Source organism: Ptychodera flava, unplaced genomic scaffold (assembly GCF_041260155.1).
Source record: "Ptychodera flava strain L36383 unplaced genomic scaffold, AS_Pfla_20210202 Scaffold_92__1_contigs__length_404208_pilon, whole genome shotgun sequence".
Lineage (NCBI taxonomy): Eukaryota > Metazoa > Hemichordata > Enteropneusta > Ptychoderidae > Ptychodera > Ptychodera flava.
Genome location: NW_027248414.1, coordinates 21226 through 36608, shown reverse-complemented (window position 1 = coordinate 36608; position 15383 = coordinate 21226). Strand labels below are relative to the sequence as shown.

Genomic DNA, 15383 nt, shown 5'->3' with positions numbered 1-15383 from the left:
AACTAATTTTCAGAGCCACTATGTATTTTCTAGTAAACTCATTTTCACACCAACGATGTTTTATTGCCTGATGTACAAGGTAGTGGTATTTTTTACGAATTTTCATTAGTTCTACGCATGAATTTTTGATCGAAAAATTGATGCTTTGTAAAGTTTGGGCAAACATCCCACACATTCACTTTTCCAAGGACGTTTTTTGATAAAATTTGTATGGTCAACCCAATGTAGTATCATTCGACTCTTAATGGTACGAAATGTGTCAAACTGTCAGCCGACCCCTATCGACCCCTAGCATTTTGACGTAAGGGGGCTTTATTTCTGCCTACTTTTAGTGATTTTCTAAAATGTGGACGTCTTATGTAAACATAGCCAGGCCTGCAGCTTGGGGCCGGGGCAGCAGGTAACCTTGACCCCTGTCCGTTTCGACCCAAGTATTCACACCCTCTTGTCGTTGTTTGTGGTCAGATCTATCCCGGTGCCTTTGTCACTTCGACCTTCAGTCACTTTTCATGTTACATGTACCTACAACGTTTTACTAAGTACATTATGAAACTTGTTTCTGTGAGAAAAGCTGCTTGCTTCGAATTCGCTACAACAACCTGATACTTGTGTACGCCGCGTGATACTTGTGGGAGGCCTGGTGTACCCCAGCGGCCCCATTGTCATTTACTGACTAGGGAATGTGTGTCACTGAAGTGGGGATGGATTACAGCATGTCATTTACTGATTTTCGGAATAAGGCATTCGTCATTATCGCAATTGCTTGTCATATGCGGCAAGACTGGATGAGAGAAGCCGATCAGCTCGCCTTGGTGTCTTGACGCCAAATGAGCCGATTTCCGGTTTAAGCGTTGGACTTACAGCAATGCATTATGGGATATCTTCCAGGGCGGCGTGGAGTTGAACTTAAGCTAATGTCATCTGTTCACTTTCAAGTGACACAAAATTTACTGGTGAGTGTTGTGGTTTTACCATGTGTAGCAGTGCATAAATAACTTTAAAATAAAAATAGTGCTTACACTATTGAATACATATAACAGGAGAGATAATGCATTTCTAGTTAAAATAAATGTATTTTTTAATTAAAATTGACAGAAATAAGATCATACAAACTACAAACACATAGGACCATTAAGATTTATGCAAATTTACAGGGCAGCATACATTTACAGAAAATCATTGGAAATACAAAGAAAATATTAACAATATACATTTGTATCTTTGTAAAGACTGGACTGAAATTACTATGGATGGCAAATCTTTTCAAAGTGATGCTACACAAAAGCGTGACCCTTCAAGTGTTTTTGCATGACAAAGTTCCACCCTCCCAATTATCATGTGCTAAAGCAGTAATCTATCCTCTGTGTGTCAAAGTCTAATAATAATAATGTCTGATTTGACACAGACTTTCTCATTTGACCTTTGAACACTTATATATTTGTCCACACCTGAATGGAAAGTGATATCAAACAATATAAAGGAAAAAAGTTTGAAAAACTGTCACAAAAGTGGTTTCAAAATATGTAATTACATTCTCTTAAATTCTTTACAAACATGGATAAATCTACATATATACAGCGCCATCCAATAATAGATCAGTATTTGAAATTTCTATCTTTTGATCACCAGGTGTTTTCATATTCAATCAGAAGATAAATTTCAAGTACAGAAACTGTAAATTGTGATGGTTTTTTTACTATTCTTCTTTTTTATTGCAATGTTCTATTCCTAAGGTATTAAAGATACACAGTATTCAGATTATCATTTCAGCCTGAACACGCATGTTTAACTGAAAATGTACATGTGAAAAGTGTATTATTGAAGAGTGAATTCTGGTGCAGACTAGAATTCAAATGTAAACATTAAAGGCCCAGAAACGCTAAATGTTGATGACTTTTACCAGATTTCAGCCAGATTGTCTTGTCTTACTCCCATAAGTACATTTGCGTGCAGGGTTTTAAGCCTGTCAATTCAGCTTGTACATGTGTAAACTGCATTGCCATTGTTGACAAATGAATTCTGGTCCAGACTAGAATTCAAGTTAAACAGTTTCCCCAGTTTTGGTAATGTACAGGCTATATGCATGTGTTTGTATATCAGCTTGTGTGTCCTCTGTTAATTACATAGAAAATCTGCAAGATTTCTTAGAGCTACTTGTAAATGTATGCCTGTACAAACTCCCTCCCATCATTGTCATCAGTTTGTCTTTCTGTACTGCATGAAAGTGAAGGCGTTTTGTAATATGGCAGTTTCCCCAGTGTTGTGTAGTGAGGAAATTTCATGTAGAAATTAATGACAAAAGTCACACAACTACATCTGAGTGTCTCTACACTGTAAATTTTTTGGGGGGCTTGAAAAAATTACCCATGTAGGACTTGAACCCACATTCCCTAAATTCGGTTAATTAAAGTTGGTTTGACATGTGCTGTCCTGTTTGCCTTTTTTCTTCCGAGAAAAAGACCTCAGATTTTACACTGGCTATCCTCCCAAAGGAGATGTTTTAAAGAATCACACACCTACACACACACACACACACACACACACACACACACACACACACACACACACACACACACATATATATATATATATATATATATATATATATATCTTTGTGTGTGTATGTGTGTAGGTGCGCGTATATACATGTAGTATGTCTATGTATGCAAGTGTGCTGCACAGAAAAACTTGCACAATTTTTCAGAGCTACAATGTATGCCTGTACACAGTCACTCTATCATTGTCTTCTCATTGTCTGTCTGTAATACATGTCTATTAACACATTTGCACGGTATACATATATATGTGAATATACATATATGTACATATATACATACAGGGACTATGATGTGCATATGTATGCACGTTCATGCCTGTTGCAATGTAAAGACATAAATAATGCACGTCCATCTAAACCCATGTTGTTTCCCTGTACACCTGTAAAAACGTTTTCCAGTGTGTTAACTTATTATTTTCCATTTGAGGTCTCGTGTTTCAATTAACACCAATGGAGTTACAAATATTTTAGTATGCTTGCTATGACAATGGGTCAAAATTTCCACTAAATTCATGACAAGCATTGTAACATATCAATTGTAATGACAACCACCATTGTTCATATCACTGGAGTAAAATTACCAAGCTGTTGTTAGTTTGAAATAGAATAAATTATATGCAGCACATAAACATACATTGGCCTGACAAACTATCAAAGTGTTCATCTGAATTTGTTCAAAGCCTTGACAAGGAGTAAATTATTTTACCTACAATTTTATGGCATTAGAATATTCATGCAACAGTGTCCCTTAATGTTTTTGGATGTCACTGACACGGTTGGTTCACAAAAATAAAATGCAAAATTGCTAAAGTGAGCATATGTTGCTTATAATATTATTAGTGAAGTATCTTAAAGGTACCCCCTTTTTACTCAACATTTTGGAAACTTCAAGCTCAACTTAGATGGGTACACCTCAAACCGCACCTCCCCCCCCCTGTGTAAATGATGAGTTTCTCCTTGCACCATAGGTGTTCATGTTTAAATGTTTGACCCCTTGTTAACTTCAAAATAGATGACCTAGGCCTATACCTTCAAATGTTTCATCCGATGTTTTGTTTACAGCTTGTCGGGTATTCCTTCTCGTCTCAATTGCAGATTGTTGCATTGCATTCCTTTGTAAAGCTGCTGCTGTTATCAGCCGCGATAAGTACAACGTTCATATGATTTGAGACAGATCGTCCAACGCGCTGGGATTACCTCCGGGAATTACCTCCATTGAAAGGAAAAAGTACCTGCCGTGTGCCGGTGCAGTAACGATCGGTGACCCGAGTCAAACGATGGAGGTAGCAAACTAAGTCAAACATCGCATTTCGGCATGGTTGAGACATCTCGCTTCTACTCTCACGGTCAAAATAATCTTCGCAGCCGCTTTTTCTTTGTCCTTGATTGAGTGCAGCTGTGCATGTAAGCTGGGTGTGTTGTGACGTAACTGTATATACTATTAAAATAGGTAGGGGTCAGTTCCTTGTGCCATGCCGCCAGAAAGAATATTGCAATCTTAAAGCTGAAACTACTAGTATATCACAGGACGAAAACACAGTAGTGATTGTAAGTGATATACAATAGAATTATACTCAAGAGAGAAAAGCACGGCAGTACAAGATCTGTTCCCTACTGCCCTTCCCTTTTTACAATGGACTACCCGACCCTTGACCTTCACTAAGGTAAAAGGTAAATATGAACCGAATCTCGACACACAGACAGAAACCGGCGGAACGCATAAGTCATGTCACGGTTTTTGTGGAGGGACCTTGGTTATGTACAGTGGCTGCGTGCACGATTTTGTGGAGGGACCATGCTGCGTATCATACCATCGTCAAAGATTCGCACAATTCAACATTTATTCGACCAGTCTTCAAGGCGACAGCTTATGCAGTGAACTGTGGATCGTCGCTCAGACCTGCTTATCCAGGTCATGGATAATGGCGTGCAGTTGCAGAAAAACCAGCCGGCTTTAGACTCAAGCACCTTACACAACATGTATTTTTGACCACAGTCGAATCGTGACTTTAAACAGCGTGTATGTATAACCGACATACTTGTTCATCTCAGGAATTTGACAACTTCGGTTCACTGTTGCGGCCGGCCAGGAATGTAGTGTAGTGGAGGTATCTCATTCACACACTCTTCCATGCCTATGTAAAGGTATGTCAAGTTTGTAATCTTTATCCAAACACCCTTTTTATAGTTCCGTGGTTCAAATCAAACAAACATTGACCAGTAAAGCTCAATCTTCAAATAGCAAGGGAGGAGTCCTTGGGCGAGGGGGGGGGGTTGTTACTTTGAAATGTATTATGCCAAGGGACACTTTGTAAATTTTAGGCATGTCCATTTGATCAACAGACATTCAACTGTAAACATTTACATTCAGCATCGCCCTTCAGGTCTTTTTTATACTCCATTGTGTAATTATACAGACATACATGGTATAGTATTGCAAATTACCAAGGTACATTTTCTTTAACATTGCACCTCTGCTTCTACAGTACATGCATGTGCGTTTCTCAGGCCCACTTCTCCCATTGCCAATATCTTGTATTTAAATATAAAATATATTAGGATTTCACTGAAATTTTTCAGCTCACAGAGTCAGAGTCATTCATTGTGGCACCAGAATTTTGCCAGCACTGAAGGTCGTCTAGCCTTGTGTTAGGAAAACCTTTAAGTACATTTTTACAGTGGTTTTTCAGAGACATGCACAAAAATTTGTATCTTTTAAACCCCAAATTTAATTAGGCCATGTTGATGCAAACTGTCAATGTAAAAGTAGTGTACAGTTTGCAATTTCCTGACAAAACTGACAAGAACTTTGCCATTTAAACAAATCCAATCATGGTGCAATGAAGCATTTGATAACTAACACTACTCTTACATGTTCCCTACCACAAGTTTGTTGAACTGATTGCACTCTGAATAATTGCCTGTATTTTCACCAAAAGTACCACGTTATCTTTCACAATATACAAATTTTATGTTTTGTAAATTCATTTAACACTAACAAAAGAGCTCTCCATTAATTATATTTAAATGATTAGAGAGAAATGAATTAAATGTGATCTGACAAATATAAAGAGACTTAAATAGTACATGTACAGTTGTGTACCAGTCAAACATACATTTGATGCTGAACACTTGCAATAAGTAGGTCTTTCATACTCTGGTATTTTAATTGCAAAGGTAATTCTGGAGTTTTAAATGAAAGAGTAATTGAAAACTACATGTGACAGCCAGCTATAATACTGTACTGAAATGCCAGTGTCAGTTGCTTTGAGACAAACAACTTATTACACCTTCACTAAACTGCTGGATCTACTTTCCCTTGGACCCCTCACCAAAAACAAAAAAATAGAAGCATTATAGTCACATAGGGGTCATATATACATAGGGGTCATGATATAAATCTATGAAATGGTCATAAATGTGAAGACAGCCAGAATTGAGCTGACAATGTTCTGGTGTACAGTACTGAAAATGAGAGTAATTATACACATGGTACATAGTGAATTTAAATATTTTTGTTTTTTCTTTCAATTATATGTCAATACATATTTTGTATACTGTTTGGTTTGTATGGCTCAACTAATATGTGTGTTTTATTATCTTTGATTGCAGATCATTGCCATGAGAAGGACACCAACAACACAATAGAGGCTGAAGAATTACATGGGCACATGAACAGTACTTCATTGTGTGTAGAGTTGATAGAGGAGATTGATGACGGAAACAAAACGGATGGGACCCAGAATACTTGCCAAGACTTCAAGACCATATTGAGGAGTAAGTAGTCAAACCCTTGATGGAAAAGCTACATCATATGTCAAAGAAAATCAAGGGACTATAGTGTAGGTAGATTCTACAAATACTCAAAAATGTTTGAAGCTTTCAACTTCGTTGATTTAAGAACATTGTCACAGAGTTTTCCTTTTCCTTCCTCCAATTTGGTTTTAGAATGGATACATGTAGCGGACAAAATTCAAATTGACATCTTTTGATACATGTACAGTAAGATTGAAGTCATGGTCAAAGATACGAGAAATTCCCCTGACAAAATACTGGTTCAGTTGCTTTGAATATTGAAACAAGGACTGTAAGGGGTGTCTTTAACTCATACTTGTATACATGTAGTTAAATACATGTAGCTTTTTTATGTGATGTGTATTTTGCATAATTATAAAAGAATGTAGCAGTTATACAGGAATTTGTTTGGCAATACTAATTACGTACAGTTTCAGACTTTTCAATTCAGTCTAGTTTTTGTGGGTTTTTAGCTTGTCAAGATCTGTTGTTACACATTTAGAAACTGATTTCATTCAATTCTATACACTGTTCTATGGCAGAGTACTAATGTGCAATATTTTTTTTTCACAATCTGATTAATTGCTGGTGGCTGAGATAGGACCCATACATGTACATGTATATGTACATGTACATGTACAACTCACATATGATTGAATTATTTTTTATTTCAACTCTGTAAACCAAAACAAAAGATGAAATCATGTTTACTTTCATACATGTATGCTTACTGTCAAAAGAGAGCATTGATATACTTTTATAAAAAAAATAAAATTTAAATAGAAAAGGCCATTTCTTTGAATCTTCAACATTTTGCAAATGTACCATGATAAACATGCAGAAATTATTCAATTCTGAAAATTGATATTACTTACATTAACCCTTTTCCTGCCAAGTCCATATTTCACCACCAGGTCAAGATGGTTAAAATAATGAAACACAACATATTCCATATGGTGTATTTTAACATAATACTGTACATTTGAAGGCTGTTGAAAACATAAATTCTATAAACTTGATTTTCAAAGCATAAATTCTATAAACTTGATTTTTTTACCAAAGATGCTTTAACATACCAAGCCAAGTGGGTGAAAATACGTCATGTTTTGGCTCAATACCGCTTTTTACTGACTTGGCTGATGGGGAAGTGATACTGTTGGGCAGGAAAAGTGTTAAATAACACTTTTTTACATCAATCCTTAAGCAGTCACAATATTTCAACTGATCATTTGCAGTATTTGCTTCGTTAGATGGCTATTGTTTTTCTCAGGCTAGAACTGAAGGAGCCAAGTGTAGTTGGATGTTTTTAATTGTTGTAACATGGCAAGGATATTGTGACAGTAGATTGGAGACAATGTGTTCTCTCTTGTAGACAATGTGTTCTTTCTTGTAGACAGCAATTTAAGTATTAAATGCTTGAAGAATAATTTAATCTAACACTTTCTCAATACAGTTAGGGGTCAAAAATAGCTATCTGTGCTGACCTTAATTCAACATTAGTAGTACTGAAGCAACAATTTTGACAACTATGAAACTCTAACAATCACATTCTTTTTCACCTCAGTGACTTCATAGGTTTCTGTGGCAGCTACAAAGTCACATAAATTTTTTAGCACACAACATGTATTTCCATACATGTAGGGACTAATAAACAGAATTGAAAATTTAATTGTTTATGGAGACTCCACACAGGGCACTCTGCAGTGCATTTTGTTTTCATTCACAACTGTTCATTTTCCTCATCTATTAAAACCCTTTGAAGTGTATACCAGTTTAACAAGAGGGGTATGTGTTCAAAGACTTGTTCATCAAATTTCCTTCCAAAATTATTATAACTTTTTACAATCCACATTCATAAGTTACCATATTATTTTTTATTTAAGTGTGATGCTACATATACATGTATCTGTATGTAATGATTAAGCCCCTTCATATCAATCAACATGATTACATTTTATTCTGTATCAGATTTGTTCTTACATGATTAGGTTTTCATTTTTCTCTGACACTTCTGTGTAGGGCTATATACATGTACACTGTACGCTGGCTGCAAGTTCACTTGTAGTATGATGTAAAACTCTGTCTTTCAATTTGAAAATAGTATAGTAGGTCTCCAGTGCTATACTTAACTTTGTGGCCACCCAGTGTATGGTTCATCATCATGTATCAGGACCATCAACTTACAATGATAATTCAAAGACACTAAAAATTTGCATTCATTTGCTAAGAACTTTGTATATGGTATATCAACTGCTTTGTACCAGTCAATTACATTGCAGTAGCATGTATATACAATCTGTTGAGAATTTGTTGAAAGCATTACTACTAGATATTGCTAAATTGTTGTAACGTTGCAAAATAATGATTTGTTAATTGTAAGGTGGAAGGGTTGAAATTTAAACTTAAGGCTGCATTCACAAACACCTCTGGAGGTGAAGGGCAGGAGATTTCAGGGGAGACTTGAAAAAATTTAAAACTGCCCGGGGGCATCATAAAAAATTGACATTGCAAAGGATGGGAGACTTGAAAATTTATTGAATATCAAATTCCTTTCAAAATACCTTCTGGCACTTTCATTTCCAGCCATTTCCATTTGCGGCGTGACATAGTTATATGTGCTTATGAGTACATGAAATTTCATGTACTCATAAGCACATATACATTGTAACTACCATCTTCTAATAATTATGTCAATTATTCAGGTCCATAAATGCACCAATATTGCAGTTTAAAATTAGAAAAAATTATTCACAGTTTTGCCATAGACTCCAATGTATACGGATCAACATTTCTTAATCATGTATAATAAATTTTATGTAAATTTGTTAGGGGGTATTTGAAAAAATCTGAAAACTTATTTGGGAATCCCCCCTCCAGAGCTGTTTGTCAATGCAGCCTAATGGTTCAGTGTAGAAAAGTATTCAATCTAAGTATGGCAAATTATAACTGTAATTTTGAGATATATTTTGTTTGAATATATTTGTACCTGATGTAACACAAACATTGACTTTTCTTTCAAATCAGATGCTCTCTTAACATAATGTACAATGTATTTGTGAATATATTTTGTAATGTATATTACTACTACATGTACTCATTGAAATGTTAAATTCCTTATATATTTGTCAATAAATGGTTATGAATTGTAATTGAATGTAATTATGCCTGTCACTTTCATTTTTTCCACAAAGAATTTCACTATCACCTTTATCTGTGCACACATTCTATATTTACACATATTGTCCTCTAGTGATGGTGATTCAATTAAGGAAATGTCTAAACAGTCATAACTGAGTATGGCCAATAGCATTAGAACAGACCAGTTCACCATGTGAAGTATTGTCAACAATTGTTCAGATTTGGAACTGAGTATAATAAGTAGTGTTTAATCAGATTAGTTGACTTTGAAGTGTTGTCAACTAAAGTTGAGATTTTGAACAGAGTATAAATGTTGCAATTTTTCGACAATGGTTGACAAACTGAATCACCTTACTCTGAAATTGAAATTTTTTATAATATAAGGCAAGTACTGCTAATCACGTATGTGTTTTGTGGACTTTTGCTTGGAAAAAAATGAATTTCATGTGCAGTAATTTCTCGGGTCACATTTTTCATCAGAAAATGTTACATGGCCATATTTGTATCAAGATGGACTCTCTTTTTTCATAGAAAAATAGAAAAATGAAACCAAATTAATTTGTGTTAGGATTTTCAAGCACTTTTTTTTGAAAGTTTGAAAAGAAAAAAATTGATTCCATGATTTTTAAGAAAAATACTCATTTCACCTCAACTTTTCGTAAAGTGGGAACTGTTTTTCGTTCTGTTACTTGGGTATTTCACAACATAACATGCACTTTAATCGCTCTAGTTTACGGAAAATATTCATAGACGTGGTTATCTGGTTCTCGTAGCCTTAACCGGATGGCCACCACGTCAAAATTTATACAGGCAAAAGCTGGAATAAACTAAATAACACTGCCAACACGCTAAGATAGATTGCATTAACATGTCGTCAGCATACACCTTTTGGAAGTAATTATAAGACATGAAAGAGAAATTTCATGGCATATATTTTTGTCAACATACGAAAGTGTAATGGTAATTTACAAGACTGTAGAGTACTCAAGATTTTTTATAAGAAAGCATTTTGTCTCACATGTGCACAAATATGACAGTTTGGCAATATTGGTCCGCTATGAATGTAAGAAAATATTTTCCCACTCATCTTGCAGCGCATGCGTCCAGTCTTTCACTTAGAAAAAACATAGACGAGGTCGTGTGACTTGTGATAGGGACACAATGCTAGACATCTAAAGTTACTGATATTTTCAAAGTCGTACACATATTCGATATGTTCAGGCAAGTATATTTTCTGCAGAAATTTCACATACAAAAAGAATGCGAGTAACCTAACAGAGTTTGATCCTGATGAAACTGATGAAAGTTGCAAGGACTTTAAACAAGACTCTTTTGGCTTCCAGCAACATGTACCTATCTATCGAATAAAGAAATAGAGCAGAGCTGCAATTATTCATGCACCTTCTTTTGAAACCAGTCACTCAGTTCGACCCTACCCAGGTACTTCTATTCAAACATTTGGTGGCTTCATTGAATTGTTCAGCGTGTTGGCCACTGTGCCACATTAAAATAAAACCATTGAAACGTTGTTTTCCAACAACTCCTTTCTCATACCATTTACGGAACACAGTCTTTGAGTTATAGTTAAAGCTGGCTACTTTACTTGCGACGCCACCCCTCCCCTTTTGGATAATAATTCCTATTTAAGAAAGCTGAAAGCATTGCCAACATAATTTCATGAAAGACAGAAACACACACAGACAAAATTTGATCTATCATCTGTGTAACCGATGTGAACAGCAAAAAGTGAGAAGATGAATGTTCGGTAATCCCTTTTAAAGAAATGTACAATGTGCTTCAAAATTGCGAACATTGGGACCGAAGAGGTAATCCCAATAACTCTGCCACCATGTTAAGGTCCATTCCATAAAAATATTCTTATCTTTCGGTTTTCAAAAGTAATTGAAAAAGCATACGTGATAAAGATATGCGTGAGAGAATCCAGTGCATATAGGTGTGGCAGTTTTCATATGGTGTCCTACGTAAAGTTACCAAATTGCAGATTAACGCTTGAGACTCGTATTAGGAAGCATTGAACTTAACATTATTTATCTGACATGTGCAGTTTTAAGTAATTTCAATCCACATTTGATGGGATTATTTGAATGAAATAAAGTTAGCATGCACCTGAACTTTTCTTCTTCTTAAGAGTTACACATAGAGCGCATGCGCTCAGTCTTTAAACACAAACAACCAAGCTTAAATGTGGCGTTATTTATGATGGCAACACACTGCCAGATCCTTGTTTTCCTATCAACTGACTACTGAATTCAAGAATCGGAAATATACACAACCCGACCCATCAAATTATGTATATATCTAAAATATTTCAATCTGTACATATCGCCGACACTTGATATTTAAAGCCATAATTACACGCAGAGTTTTGTAGAAATTGGATGTTTTCTTCTTTATAAAGTGGTAACGATTATACGGCAAACATATTTCACTAATTTTGTAAGAAAATACAACCGATCAGCAACCAAGGCATACGACATGTGCAATGGCTTAGCACAAATTGACATGACCAAAAAAGAAATATACAACATACTTTTGTCTCGTGTTTGACTATGTGTCGGGTTTAATATGTTTATAATCTAATTAGCCACTTGTGGGCTCCCGATGTTATTGATTAAATGACAGACGATGATTGTGCTGTCTTTCAGAGCAAAGGCAAGGAACAAGACCCTCAATGAAACAACCTCAGACGCGTTTTTGGATGTAAATGTTCACCTACTTTTCAAAGGTTTGCAAAAAAGGGTCACATTCCAGTACGAGAGACCTAGCGTAGTTAGATCCCGAAAAAAATACCGTAAGCCTAAATGAGTGACAACTCACCAGTGTCAAAAATTGGCAAAAGTTGTCAGGTTTTTAGATATTACGCTTCTTGCCTTTAATCAAGATATACATATTTATCCATTCAATAAAATAATAAAACTTTGCTGCAAATATTCATATATCTTCTATTAAAAGAAGTCTATCAGAACGTCTCTGGCCTGGGACATTTATACAACGATATCTGGCTTCACTGAATTCTTCAGTCTTCCTAGCCATTGTACCATTTGAATATAAATTTTCATTGCCGTCAATCTTCCTAAGACTCTCTGCTCATAGCATTGTATAAAGAAAACTTTCTATTTTAGCTAGTGCACGCTACTTCACTTGCTCCTGTTTTCACGGTCTTTCTAATTAAAGTTTTAAAATACTGGGAACGCAATTTCACTAAAGACACAATTTAACACGTACTGACCACGTCTATGTGATCAATAGGAAAAGCATAAAACTAGTAGTTCAAAGTTTGATTCTTGGTTTTCACAGGATGCAGTAAACAGATTAGGTTACCGTTTTGTTTGAAGATAGGAAGATGCGTACATTGTTGTAAAGTAAGAAGTCAAATATGTTAATGAAAACATTGATCGAAATCCATCACTATGACTTATTAGAAGAAATTACAAGGTGTATAACATTGGTACTATTCTGACCCAAGAGGAAACATGACAGCTTTTTCCCATACAAATTTCTACGATGTAGGGAGCTTTTTGATTTAGTTTGTGTGTATGTGTCAATATGTTTGCACTGATAACAATTGATTTGAAATTAAATTTGCCGCCTAAACCAAGCATGGTCAGTGATTGGTCAGAAACGCTGTTCCACTTATTACGAACACTTCACTATGTATAACATTTTGTTTCTCGCGCCCTCAACGCTATTTTAATACAACTTCAGACGTGAGCTAAACACAATCACCTAAAGTATGTTTTAGACAAAGCATATAGAAAATTTTCACTTGCGATTAACACAGTGTCGCATGACCGTGCTTTTTCAAAGGAGCAGATCTTTAGTCAAGATTTGAAATTTTCAGTAGTTGATGCGGACCGAATATGACTAGAAAGCCTATTCCACAAGGAAGCAGCGGCATTCATCTGTGCAGTGGTAGCTCTCGTTGATTTTTCCCGGACAAATATGGGTTACAAAGGAAAAACTACGGTTGTGCAATGAAATAAGAGTTGTTGCTTGTTTCGTCCCAACATACAGATGCCCTGGCTGCTGCTACATCGACATATGACAAAGAACGATCATCACAGAATTTGAGTCTCGTTCATTTAGTTTTAAGAGAAACTTCGTCACTTGAAAGGAGAAATCTAAATTCTGATGTATAAAATCGAAAACTTTAGTGTATGCAGAGAGTCTCTCGTAACAAGACTGATTTATAGTAGTGTACTACTGTAAGTAAAATTGTCTCGGGTTATAAGAAGAGAAACGAGAAAATTAAGACATTGTTTCAACACAGCAATGAGTACTCAGCTCACCTACTTCATTTCCTGGCACTCATTTTCGGCGTTGTTTTATCGATTAGAATTTTCTGTGCGAGTAGCACATACCGTAACATCAAAAATAAGCCACAAAAAGACAAAAAAACTAAGAGAAAATGCTTTTAGTAGGGTCGTGAACTAGGTTCCCTCACCTGAAGGGACAGTATTGGCCTGATATGGGCACTGCAAACCCCTAACCCACTATCAATCTTGGCTTACGTAAAATGTCCGACAATGTTAGCCGTGAGTTCCGTACAGCCTCCCTGAGTTCCCTGCATTACAGGGCTAGCCTGCATGTGAGCATTTTTCTGTGTCTGTGATTTGATATATTGAATAAGTCAGCATATCAAAACTAGACTACAATATATCCAAATTTTATCACATATATATCTTACATGGATTACTAGGTCTACATTAGATAAAAATATAAAAACATTAATCACAACCGGCTGGGTCCAAAGTTTGGATCAAGGTATGGGTCGGGGTACGGTTGAAGTGAATCCTTGACAGCGAGAATGCTAGTATCCGTTTCATCTCTATGGACAATGGAAAGGTCGTTAGGTGTCGCCGTTCTCAAACTTCCAAAAAACAGTCGTTGTGGACTAAAATGGTGGGAGTGCAGAGAAATACTGACAAGAGAGCCAAGTGTAGAATCGGGGATTAAGTGGAGACAATTTATTTGAGTTCCTACCAGCCTGATCCAACGCATTCTTTGAAATTTAATCGCCCTTGTTCACGCAAAATATCCATAGACGTAGTGGTTATCTGGTTCTCGGAGCCTTAACCGGATGGCCACCACGTCAAAATTTATACAGGCAAAAGTTCGAATGAGCCAAATAATCTGCCGACACGTTAAGATAGATTGCATTACTATGTCGTCAGCATACACTTTTTCAAAGTAATTATAAGACATGAGCCAGAAATTTCATGGCATATATTTTTGTCAACATACAACAGTGTAATAGTAATTTACAAGACTGTAAAATACTCTAGATTTTTATAAGAAAGCGCTTAACATTACATTCTGTATCTGTGTTTTTTGTCACACATGTGCACAAATATGACAGTCCGACAACATTTGCCCGCTATGAATGAAAGATAATATTTTTTCAACTCGTGTTAGAGCGCATGCGTTAAGTATTTCACTTAAAAACACACAGACGCGGTCGTGCGACTTGTGATTAGGACACAATGCAAGGAATCTATCTAGAGTTACTGATTTACAAAGTCGTACACATATTCGATATGTTCAGGCAAGTATTTTTTCTGCAAAAATTTCACATACAAACTAAATGCGAATGACCTAACAGAGTTCGATCCCGAAATAATACACCAATGGTAATTAGGAGTGGCAAAAACTAATAAAAGTTCCAAGGACTTTAGACAAGACGTTTTTGACTTCCAGCAACATGTACATAGAAGCTTATATCTATCGAATAAAGAAATAGAGCGGAGCTGCAATTATTCATGCACCTTCTTTTGAAACCAGTCACTCAGTTCAACCCACCCCAGGTACTTCTATTCAAACATTCGGCGGCTTCATTGAATGTTCAGCGTTTTTGTGCCAGATTAAAATAAAA

General features: G+C 35.8%; 1 long non-coding RNA gene across 1 annotated transcript; it reads left to right on the top strand.

The window, feature by feature from the left end:
- Window positions 1–4238: 4238 nt before the first annotated feature.
- LOC139129107 (uncharacterized) lies at window positions 4239–6363 on the top strand. The gene is made up of 2 exons (XR_011551513.1): window positions 4239–4702; window positions 6170–6363. It is a non-coding gene; the product is annotated as an uncharacterized lncRNA (long non-coding RNA).
- Window positions 6364–15383: the final 9020 nt, after the last annotated feature.